Consider the following 11782-nt stretch of genomic DNA (forward strand, 5'->3'; position numbering starts at 1 on the left):
GGCCCAGTTTGTTGATATTACTCTTCCTCTGAGGTTGCAATCCCCTTCAGCTTCTTCAATCCTTCCCATAGCTCTTCCACTGGGGTCCTGGGCCCAGTCAGATGGTTGGGTATGAGTATCTGCATCTGTATTAGTAAGGTGCTATCAGAACTTCTCTGGTACAACCATGCCAGGCTCCTGTCAGCAAGCACTTCTTGGCATCAGCAATAGTGTCTTTGTCTGGTGTCTGCAGTTGGGATGGATCTCTAAGTGGGGCAGTCTCTGGATAGCCTTTCCTTCAATGTCTGATGTAGCTGTCTAGAAGCCATGGATGAAATAGGTTTACCTGAAAGGGGGTGGGGCTGGAAATGGAAAGAGATGGGGGGGGGGGGGTTGGAAGGCACAAGAGAAGAATGAAGCCAAGCCAAGATTCTGTTCAAAGCTCCAAGTTTAATATTCAGCACTGGGTTTATATAGGGAGAGCACAGACTCATCCTTTGTTTCAGCTGGATTATGTTGCAAGCAAGGTCAGTGCGCAGTCTATTCAAAGTTCTGTAGTAACTTGTACATGCAACTAAGGCAGATGACTCCACCTAGGTCATTATGGTCCAATGTGGCAAATGCTAAAGGTCTGTTCAGCCTGCTCAAGACTAGAAAAAACCTGCTCAAGGCTGGGAAGGGCACACTCTTATTCTATTTTTCTTGTCCTATTGTTTTTAGACAGAAACAATTCTGAGTTAAAATTTTTGAGATGGGTGGGTGACCCAATCCCTCAACTAGGGCCTGTGTTTATCTACTGGAGATGGTCTCTATAGGTTCTATCTCCCCTTTGTTGAATATTTTGAATAATGGCATCCTCAATGGGTCCTGGGAGCCTGTCACATCCTGTGTGTCTGGGACTTTCTAGTGTTTACCCTGTTCCCTGTTCCCCATCCCCCACTGCTACATATTTCTATTCAATTTCCTAACCCTCTGGACTTCTTTTCTGTCCTGTTTCATACCTGATCTTGAATGCCTTTTTCCTTCTCCCTCTTCTCTCTACCCCATGTTTCTCCCTCTTCCCTCTATATTCCGTGATTATTTTGTTTTCCCTTCTATGTAGGATTGAAGCATCCACACTTTGGTCTTCCTTCTTTGTGTGTGTGTGTGCGCGCGATCTTTTTTTTTCCTTTTTTAAAAATTAGGTATTTTCTTCATTTACATTTCCATTGTTATCCCAAAAGTCCCCCACACCCTTCCCCCCCCCACTCCCCTAACCACCCACTCCCACTTCTTGGCCCTGGCGTTCCCCTGTACTGAGGCATATACAGTTTGAACGACCAATGGGCCTCTCTTTCCACTAATGGTCTTCCTTCTTTTTAAGCTTCATATGATTTATGGGTTGTGCATTGGTTATTCTGAGCTTCTGGGCAAATATCAGTGGATATTTTCCAGATTCATCCATTTGCCTGTGCATTTTATGAAGTCATCGTTTTTAATAGCTGAGTAGTAGTCCATTGTGTAAATACACTACATTTTCTATAGCCTTTCTATAGCCATTCTTCTGTTAAAGAACATCTGGGTTGTTTCCAGCTTCTGGCTACTATAAATAAGGTTGCTATAAGCATAGCGGAGCATGTGTCCTTGTTATATGTTGGAACGTCTTTCAGGTATATCAAAACAAAACAACACAGAGAAAAGGAAATGATGCTACAATTGTATACAACCCCAAACAACATAAAAATAGAAAGAGTTTTCAAGTAGATTTGAGTATATTTCCTCTTTAAAAATAAATACCTACGAGTAGTTATTGCTATAAAGTCACTGAGAGAATTACGGGGAAAGATAAAGCTCCCACATAGAAGTGATTTATGTAAATACTCTGCTGTCATGACTTCCCATTTTAGTATGAGATGCCAGTCAGTATTGACAAAAGGGGAAAAGCACAAAAAAAGGACAGAGTGAAGTATCATCAGCCATATGGAGATGCAGACTTTTCCTACAGTATGGTGAAAATAGCATATGTCTCAAGGGCTGACTTCTCATAAACTCTAATTCCAATTTAATGATAAAGTTATCAGAGCATTCAGGTTTATCTTAGAAGAATAATGTTACATAATCAAGCTGACTAAAGTTCATTAATTTTCAAAATAAAGGCATTCTGAAAAAGCTGTCAGGACAAAGGAAACACAAGGAAGAGTGACTATTAACAGTGATCAGTATAGTGAATGGATGCAAGAAGTTAGAACAAATAAAATATCGCTGACCAGCGTGTAGATTTTTATTAGCAATGCAACAACATTATTTTGATGATTATAATGAATGCACAAAAAATGTGAAATAGGGGAATATGTGTAAAACATGTGAGAACATTCTACCATTGTTGCTATTTTATTTAAATCTAAACATGTTCTGCAATGAACAGCTTATTAATTTTTAAAAGTATTACCAGTATGTATGAGTTGCATAAATCAAATGCTCTTAAGCTGGGTGTGTTTTGGGAATTATTAATGTAAGTCAAATAACTTTAAACACAAAGTATAAAATATTTAAAGTAACTCTGGCAATACTCATTTTTTTCTGTGAAGGTTGAGCATCAGAAGGCACATTTAGTACACAGGGCCAAAGCCTGTCACATGTGTGCTCCTGCTTTCAACAGAAAAAGGTAGATATGGGAAGAAAACATAATGCTGATATTGAGGAATATGGTAAATGTCATTTGATGATCCCAATACTTGCTACTCAATGTTCATAGAAAGGTTACTTCATGTCTTTAACCAGCATTTCCTTCCCTGTAAAACCCAAGCAGTATTTAGTCATGAAATTAATGAGGATATGAAAAGGAACATATGAAACATATATAATTAGATAAAAATTTGCTTAATTTTAACTATTACTAGATATTCTTCATATATGTCTGAATATAAAGGTACTGGTATGTTTTAATAACTCACTCACTTTAGGTAATAATGATAACACATATAATTTAACTTTATATTTGTTTTGTGTATCTTTAAGTGACTTAAGTAAAAATATTCTTTTGAAGTAGTTTGTTAAAATAATTTTATTTTCTTTGGCTCTTGAAACATTTTTATGTTTTTAGGTGCCTGCTTCTTCTACACAGTTATTTTTAATGAAAAGGGGGTTCAATATTTTCATAAGTAAATGTTCAAAACTAAGGAAATCATCACAAGACCTACATAATTGGAAACATGAATGCTGGTTCCAGGAAGGGTCTACCCTGCCATCAAAGCCATTACTATGGCTTTTGAAAGAGGTCTGTGTCTGCCAAAAGCCATTGTACTACAGGAACCAAAACTCCCACAAAGTACAGTCTGGGTTGTCTTGCTGGTAAGACCACAACTGTGTACTTTTTCTATGGTTTGAAATTTATCTCAAGGAAAAATTCAAACCAAAACCAAACTTGGCTACAGCCTTTAGGAAATATGAGTGTTCTGGCAGCTCACAAACCCTGAAGTGCAAGTGACTGCTGACAGAGTGTCTACCGAATTTTGCTTTCTTCAGCATGGTGGACAATGATACAAACATAATTGCAATCTGCATAAATTCTTGCTTTCCATCTCTATTCTCTTTGCAATATTAACCTATGGTGTATATGAGTCAAAATTTCTTATACTTCCTATTGCAAATATTGTTGTTTCATTTTCACTGATAAGTCTTCCTTCACTTCTCCTGGTCTGACACATTTCTACTTGATGCTGATCAACTCTAACTTCATTCCTATCTTATATGATATCATATGCCTTTCCACCTATTAAGATAGTATTGACTAGAGACAACTAAAAAGTACACGTGTGTATTATGGGTTTTTCCCAATACAGGATTGACAAAGGGAGGATATGGATAAACATGTGATTGGCCATTCAGTTCATCCTCCTCTTTCTACCCTTCATTTGCTTAAGGTGTCTTCTTGTTTTCTTTTCTTTTCTTTTCTTTTCTTTTCTTTTCTTTTCTTTTCTTTTCTTTTCTTTTCTTTTCTTTTCTTTTCTTTTCTTTTCCTTTCCTTTCTTTTCTTTTCTTTTCTTTTCTTTTCTCTTCTCTTCTTTCTTTTCTTTTTTGCTATCATTTCTCCAAATATTATATATATATATTATATATATACATAATATGTATATATATATAATAGAGTAATTATGATCTATGAGTTAATCCTGACAAATATTCAATCAAGTTTAATTGTGATGAGGGACAAACAAAAGTCAGGCAATGGATAACCTTACTCATTCAGATAGAAATTAGATCTGCATTGGTTTACATATTTATTTTAATATATTCCTGCAATAAAATGACTGAGCTCCTCTCTCTAGATAAGGCAATAATTGAGTGGTGATACTTTTAGTGCAGTTGTGAAAAGCTGGTTTTTAAAAGGATAGATGAGCAAGATGATATAACTTAACAACCTAGGGTTGAATTTAGAACAGACAAGGAAAATAAGACAAATTGAGAAAAGGATGCAAAATTTGTGGTATTTGAGCTATAAAGTTAATGGAAAGTCCATGAGCATTTGTGTCTGGGAAAATATAGGCAGAACAGCATCTTTGAACAACTGTGATTCTTGTAACAAGTAATTCCACTGCCAGAGAGATTAAGGAAGAACTCATGGCAAGAGAGTCTTTACAGCTCCAAAGTTCAGTCTATTGGAAAACCTGAACTTCTAAACCTGGAGCATTAAGAGGTCAGAATTTTTGCTTAATGTTTAAGTATTCTAAGTTAATTGCGGTGGAATAATACTGTAAAATGTATTTCCTAGTAAATAGACTTTGTGATGGCTCTTTACATAATGATAACTTATTTGGGATTACCATTAGTGATGACAGCTACTTAAGAGAGAGAATAGAATATTGTAGAGACTGATGTTGGACTGATATGTAACTGTGGACTCCAACAGGGAACTGTGGAGCCATAACTGCTCAGAGATTGCTGAAGGAAGGAAATGTTCTTGGTACTTCTTGAGAATGGAATTGGTGAGTAAGCTCCTGTCAGCCTATCACAGAGCTAGAGGAGAACTCAACTCTCAGATTTCCAAAGTCAACAATGTGGCCATGCAGTATGTGGCTGTCTTTAGAACATCTGTATGGGTAGATGTGGAGCTAATTGCACCATTTGGAAAACTTTCTCACCATTCTGATTGGTATTTTTTCTTAGGAAAATATTCACAAGGTGTATATCTAGTGCCCCCCATTACTGAAATTGATATTTGGAGAGTAAATAATTGTCACCATAATTTTCTGCTACTGCTACTACCTGCTCCAAATTTCAAGCATACATGATGTCCATTCTTTCTGTCTATACTTGTGTATCTTAGGAGTCCATGATTCATGTCTTCCATTTAGACTTTAGCTGCTGCCTATGTCTTTTTGTCATGAAAACTCAAAGAGAAAAACCCCAAGAAATTCCTGAATGAACTACCCACATGATTATATAACATATACAGCAACCTCACCTCCACTTGATGATCTGAAGGAAATAGCTAATGACTTTTTTCATCTAAAGATCTCTTAGAGATGAAATCAAGTTATCATACCAGTTGATCTAAGTTCAGTGGGATTGTTTTTGAGGTGGGAGGTGGGAATAGAAACATTGAAAACATTAGAAACTATGACTTGAGGACACAAAGCCAAAAAATTTTAAAACAACAATAAGAAACCAAATTCTCCAGTAAATTATTGGTATGATCATAGTTATCCACATTTACAATAAATATCAAATAGTCTACTTGTCAATGACCTTCTTCTGCTGATGACTATTAATTAATATGGTACCTTGCTTCCTGAAAGATGACCCTCTGTACTTAGGAGGCATTATCTCCAAGTTGTTATTTTTTTCCCTGATGTCAAAAGGTCACATAATTAGAACCACCTTTGGAATCTGAGAAATTCAGGCTTGGACTCAAGGATCCAATCCAATTTTATGTTCACCACTAACTATTTTACATGATAGATAATGTAGGTACATTGAATGGTGGAATAATCATTGATAATTGCCTGGAAATAGAACAAATCTCTATAAGCACTGATATCTCATAAGAAACATAAAATTACACCCCCAACATAAGCTGGTTTCTGTGACAATTGATCCATTTAGCTAAGGCTGAAGTGCTTCAGTATAACCACTACGCTCTCTGTTGGATCTAAGTGGCATATCCTTAAAGTCACACTATGCATCAGGTCTTGTGTGAGAAGTTTATTCAGGGAAGAGAAAGTGGATACAGAGACTGTCTCTCGGTGGAGGAAAGAAAAAAGGGGAAGGGAAAAAATAATAGGGGCTTGGGACATGCCATGAGAAGTGAGATGACAGTGGGAATGTAGTCTCTCTACAACTAGTGATGAAGTATCCTGCTGGGCTGCCACTGAGGTGCCTGATTGTCCTGCTGTCACCAGACCCTCTGGGCTGACTGTGGAGGCACCATATTGCTAACAGAATTGCTAGTGTTTTCTCTTCAAGGAGTGGTCACTAATGGAGAAATCTGTTAATATTCTTTCTGATTGACATATTGGACGTTCTACTGTGAGAGAAGCTAGATGAGTCTCAGAAAGTACATGCATATCCTCCTCTCCGGTCATTATGTAACTCTGGTGTATTTATTGTGCTAAACATAGACACTGGTAAAGATTATTTCACAAGTCAGCCTGTCATCCTGATGGTTAATGTCTACCTCCATGTGAACATGTATGTTAGCTCATGTTTGATTTCATGTTCAACTCCATAGTACCACCTATATATCTTTTTTTATTAGATATTTTCTTTATTTCCATTTTAGATGTTATCCTCTTTCCTAGTTTCCCCTCTGAAAATCCCCTCCCTCTCCCCCCACCCCCCAACCCAACAACTCCTATTCCTGGTCCTGGCATTCCCCTATACTGGGGCATAGAACTTTCACAGGACCAAGGGCCTCTCCTCCCATTGATGACCGACTAGGCCATCCTCTGCTACATATATAGCTAGAGCCACAAGTTCCACCATGTGTTTTCTTTGATTTGTGGTATAGTTCCAAGGAGCTTTGGGGGTACTGGTTAGTTCATATTGATATTCCTCCTTTGGGGCTTCAGACCCCTTCAGCTCCCTGGGTATTTCTCTGGCTCTTTCATTGGGGACCTTGTGCTCTGTCCAGTGGATGACTGTGAGCATCCACTTCTGTATTTACCAGGCACTGTCAGAGCCTCACAAGAAACAACAATATCAGGTTTCTGTCAGCAGTCTCTTGATGGCAACTGCCTAGTATCTGGGTTTGGTGGTTGTTTATGGGATGGATCCCCAAGTGGGGCAGCTTCTGGATGGTCGTTCTTTCAGACTCTGCTCTGAACTTTGTCTCTGTAGCTCATTCTTTGGGTATTTTGTTCCACATTCTAATAGGGAATGCAGTATCCACACATTGGTCTTACTTCTTCTTGAGTTTCATGTGTTTTGCAAATTGTATGTTGGGTGTTCTAAGTTTCTGGGCGAATACCCACTTATCAGTGAGTGCATATCATGTGTGTTCTTTTGTTATTGGGTTACTTCACTCAGGATGATATTCTCCAGACACATCCATTTGCCCAAGAATTTCATAAATTCATTGTTTTTAAAGGCTGAGTAGTACTCCATTGTGTAAATGCACCACATTTTCTGTATCCATGTTTCTGTTGAGAGACATCTGGGTGCTTTCCAGCTTCTGGCTAATATAAATAAATCTGCTAGGAACATAGTAGATCATGTGTCCTTACTACAAGTTGGAACATCTTCTGGCTATATGCCCAGAAGTGGTATTGCCAAACTGATTTCCAGAGTAGTTGTACAAGCTTGCAATCCCACCAGCAATGGAGGAATGTTTCTCTTTCTCCACATCCTCACCAGCATCTGCTGTCACCTCAATTTTTCATCTTAGCAATTCAGATTGGTGTGAGGTAGAACCTCAGGGTTGTTGTTTTTTTAAATTAGGTATTTTCTTCATTTACATTTCAAATGCTATCTCAAAAGACCCCGATAATCCCTCCACTCCCACTTCTTGGCCCTGGTGTTCCCCTGTACTGAGGCATGTAAAGTTTGCAAGACCAAGGGGTCTCTCTTCCCAACGATGGCTGACTAGGCCATCTTCTGATACATATGCAGCTAGAGACACGAGCTCCGGGGGTACAGGTTAGTTCATATTGTTGCTCCATCTATAGGGTTGCTGACCCCTTTAGTTCCTTGGGTACTTTCTCTAGCTCCTCCATTGGGGGCTTTGTGTTCCATCCAATAGCTGATTGTGAGCATCCACTTCTGTGTTTGCCAGGCCCCAGCATAGCCTCACAAGAGACTGTGGGAAGCCTCAAACGCCATTACAAGATGGCACTGGCTACCACTGGCCACCGCCCATGATTATGGGTAAACAACCAATGTGCGCATATGCATAAGTGTTTTTTGCCGAGTCACTGCCTGTCCCGAGGCATATTAATGAGGTAATGGTAGCATAACCAATCAGGTATGGACACGTCACTCCTAGGCCTATATAAGTAGCGCCATTTCTGGGCTCCGGGTCTTTTCGCCTACGCAGTCAATGCTCTCCCAATAAACNTGTGCAGAAGGATCCTATTGTGGTGTCATTCTTGCTGGCGAGTCGGGTGCTCACAAATGGTTCCGAAAACCCGGGAAGTAACATCTTCAGGCATGAGCGAAGACCCCCTGTTACAGGGAGGATTCAGAACTGCATCACGAGGAAGGAGCGGTTAATGAAATTTCCCACAACACAGACTGTTGAGAAGGATTCAACTGCGTGGATTCAGAACTCTTCAGCTGGGGAACAGTGGTACCTATAAGTAAGAAGAAATTATTGTGAGTCTCTGAGAGGTATGCTTTCTTACGCAGTAGGTCCGGTAATTGTTGCTGGGGTTGTGTTGCATGCTTTCTTTCTTAGCCTTGATATTATGCTATTGCCTTAATTTTTACCACCCTGGACACGAGTGTATCTGCTGGGAGTAGCTCCGCAGACACATAAGATCATAAAGCGAGTGTAGATAAACTCGTGGTTCGACCTTGGGGCTAAAAACCTCACGTAGATAAGTGAGTACCTCAAGGATGCTTTAATCCAGGACGAGTATGGGTACTGGCCAGTCTAAGCCGTTAGTAGAGCCGGTGCAAGCCTTGCTCAAAGAACGAGGTTTAAAGATTTCTGAAAGTACAGTGAGAGGGTTCTTAAAAGAAATAGACTCACTCTTTGGTTTGCCCCCACTGGGTTGCTGATGCTACCTAGTTGGGAAAAGTTAAGGAGAGAGATAGCTAGAGAGGAGGCAGAAGGAAAAATGAAAACAGGAACAAGGCTGTTATGGAAGCTGACTAAGGCCAGTCAATCCAGGACAAGAAATGTGAGCCAGCTGTTAAGGAAGGGTAGGGTCTTTTGCAGGAGCACCAGGGAAGCATATCAGAAACAGAGAGAAATGAAAAAGAAGGTGCGCGCAGAAATATAAGTAAAATAAGAAACATAAGAAGAGAAAAAATGAAAATAAGCTATTTCAGAGCTCTCCTAGGAACAGAAGGAAAACGGGAGACATCCTCCTTCCTCTCTGGCTCCTATGGAGATATTCTTAGCTCTGGTTAGGATATCTGGGTCCCTTTGAGACACCAAGTTCTATTCCCTGTCTGTCTATTATCTGTTTTTGGTGCACCAAATTGTCCGTATGTCTGTCAATTCATGTTTGTTTTTGTTGTGTTGTTTGAATGATTGTTGCTCTGTGTTTCATGTTGAAAAATATGATTGGTTAAAACTTTATCTGCTGGCTGTCCATCCATTAACTTGTTTAAAAAGTAGTCTCTCTTTGCACAGCAGAAAGTGATGAGCACTGTGGCTGGGAGTCAAGTACAGCTGAAAAAGCCCTGTTGAGAGCCGATTGCAAATGGAGCTCTTAAAGGGACAGGTAATAGAAAGTTAGCTTAAAATTGGGAACTCAGGGTTGGAGTCATTCTAAACAACATGAACGAACCCAAGAAAACAGGTCATATGCAAAAGCAGTGTACAAAGGATGGAAAGAATAGGTTTAAAAAGCAATTACCAGGCATTTGCTCAAAATGTGGGAAAGGAAGACATTGGGTAAATGAATGCAGATCAACCAGAGTTGTAACAGGAAGGCCAATACCTCAGTTTAAAGCGCAACAGCTAAAAACCCCAAATGTATGGGACACTTCAGACCACAGTGTCCATGAGGCCACCCAAAGACCGAGGAGAGCCACTCTGGGTTCAGCAGGATTGGACATCTGTGCCACCTCCAGAGTAATTCTTACACCACAAATGGGGTGCCAACCTATTCCCTCAGATTTTAGAGGTCCCTTACCGAAGGATACAGTGGGCCTACTAGTAGTTGGGTAGGTCCTCTTCTACTTTGAAAGGATTGGTGATACATTCCGGAGTTATAGACTCAGATTATGAGGGACAAGTTAAGATTATGTGTTCTGCACCCCGAGGTATTGTGGCCATTTCTTCTGGAGATCACATTGCTCAATTGTTGGTTCTTCCTAGTTTGCATAAGAAGGAGGGACAGGGCTTTTTCAACCTTATACTGACTAATGATTACTCTCAGAAAATCAAGGAAATGATGAAAGGAATGGGATATATACCTGGACTAGGTCTTGGAAAAAATTTACAAGGTAGAGTTTCTCCAGTTAAAGCCACAGGAAAGGGCTGGGTTTTTCCTAGGGGCCACTGAGGAGCCTTTGCCCATTCCGTGGCGCGCCTCAGTGACCTTTACCCTCTGAGAAGTTAAAAGCAGCTAAAGAATTAGTACAAGAACAATTAGACCTGGGGCATGTAGAACCCACACAATCACCCTGGAATAACCCTATTTTTGTTGTAAAAAAGAAGTCAGGTAAATGGAGATTGTTACATGACCTAAGAGCCATTAATGCACAAATGCAAGTTATCGGTCCTGTACAAAGAGGATTCCCCCTACTCTCAGCTCTACCTAAGGATTGGAGAATTATAGTGGTGGATATTAAGGATTGTTTCTTTTCCATTCCATTAAATAAGAAAGATAAACCTAAATTTGCATTTACCTTGCCTTCTATTAATCATATGGAGCCTGATAAAAAGTATAAATGGCGGGTATTGCCCCAAGGAATGGCAAATAGCCCTACCATATGTCAGTTATATGTAGGAAAAGCTTTGCAACCAGTTAGAGATGGTTTCCCCTCTTTGAAAATAAGTCACTATATGAATTATATTGTAATTTGTGGACCTAAAGAAGAAAGTATACAGCAAGCTTATGGCTTGCTTAATGAAACTTTAAAAAATAATGGCTTGATTATTGCACCAGGAAAGTTACAGCAGTCTAATGTTAGTCATTTTTTGGGAGCCACTATTGAAAACCTTTATTTCAAATTTTAGAAGGAGAATCACATATTACCTCATTGAGACAACTAACACCTGAGGCTTCTGAAACTCTTAGGAAGGAAGAAACAGCTATCCAAAAGGCACAGTTGAATCATATAAATGAGCAAGAACCTTTTTGCCTATGCATATTAAGAAGCATAAATTTGCCAACTGCTGTGTTATGGCAAGATGGTCCTTTAGTATGGATACATCCACATATATCCCCTAATAAGACTATAGAGCATTATCCCACCATGGTGGCAAATATGGCCCATAAAGGTATAAAAAATTCAATTAGTCACTTTGGAAAAATGCCTGATAGCATAATTATTCCATATACTGCTGCACAAATGCAAATATTGTGTGCTACTATAGATGAATGGGCCATTCTTAGATGTGCTTATTCTGGTTTAATTGATAATCATTATCCTAAACATCCTTTTTTACATTTTATGCTATTGCATCCAGTGATTTTTCCGAAGGTGA

At 39.2% G+C, this 11782-nt stretch overlaps 1 pseudogene; it reads left to right on the forward strand.

The window, feature by feature from the left end:
- The first annotated feature begins 9033 nt into the window (after window positions 1-9033).
- The window catches only part of LOC110295053, a 20577-nt pseudogene continuing 17828 nt past the window's right edge, over window positions 9034-11782 (forward strand).

This window comes from Mus caroli, chromosome 1 (genome assembly GCF_900094665.2).
Source record: "Mus caroli chromosome 1, CAROLI_EIJ_v1.1, whole genome shotgun sequence".
Lineage (NCBI taxonomy): Eukaryota > Metazoa > Chordata > Mammalia > Rodentia > Muridae > Mus > Mus caroli.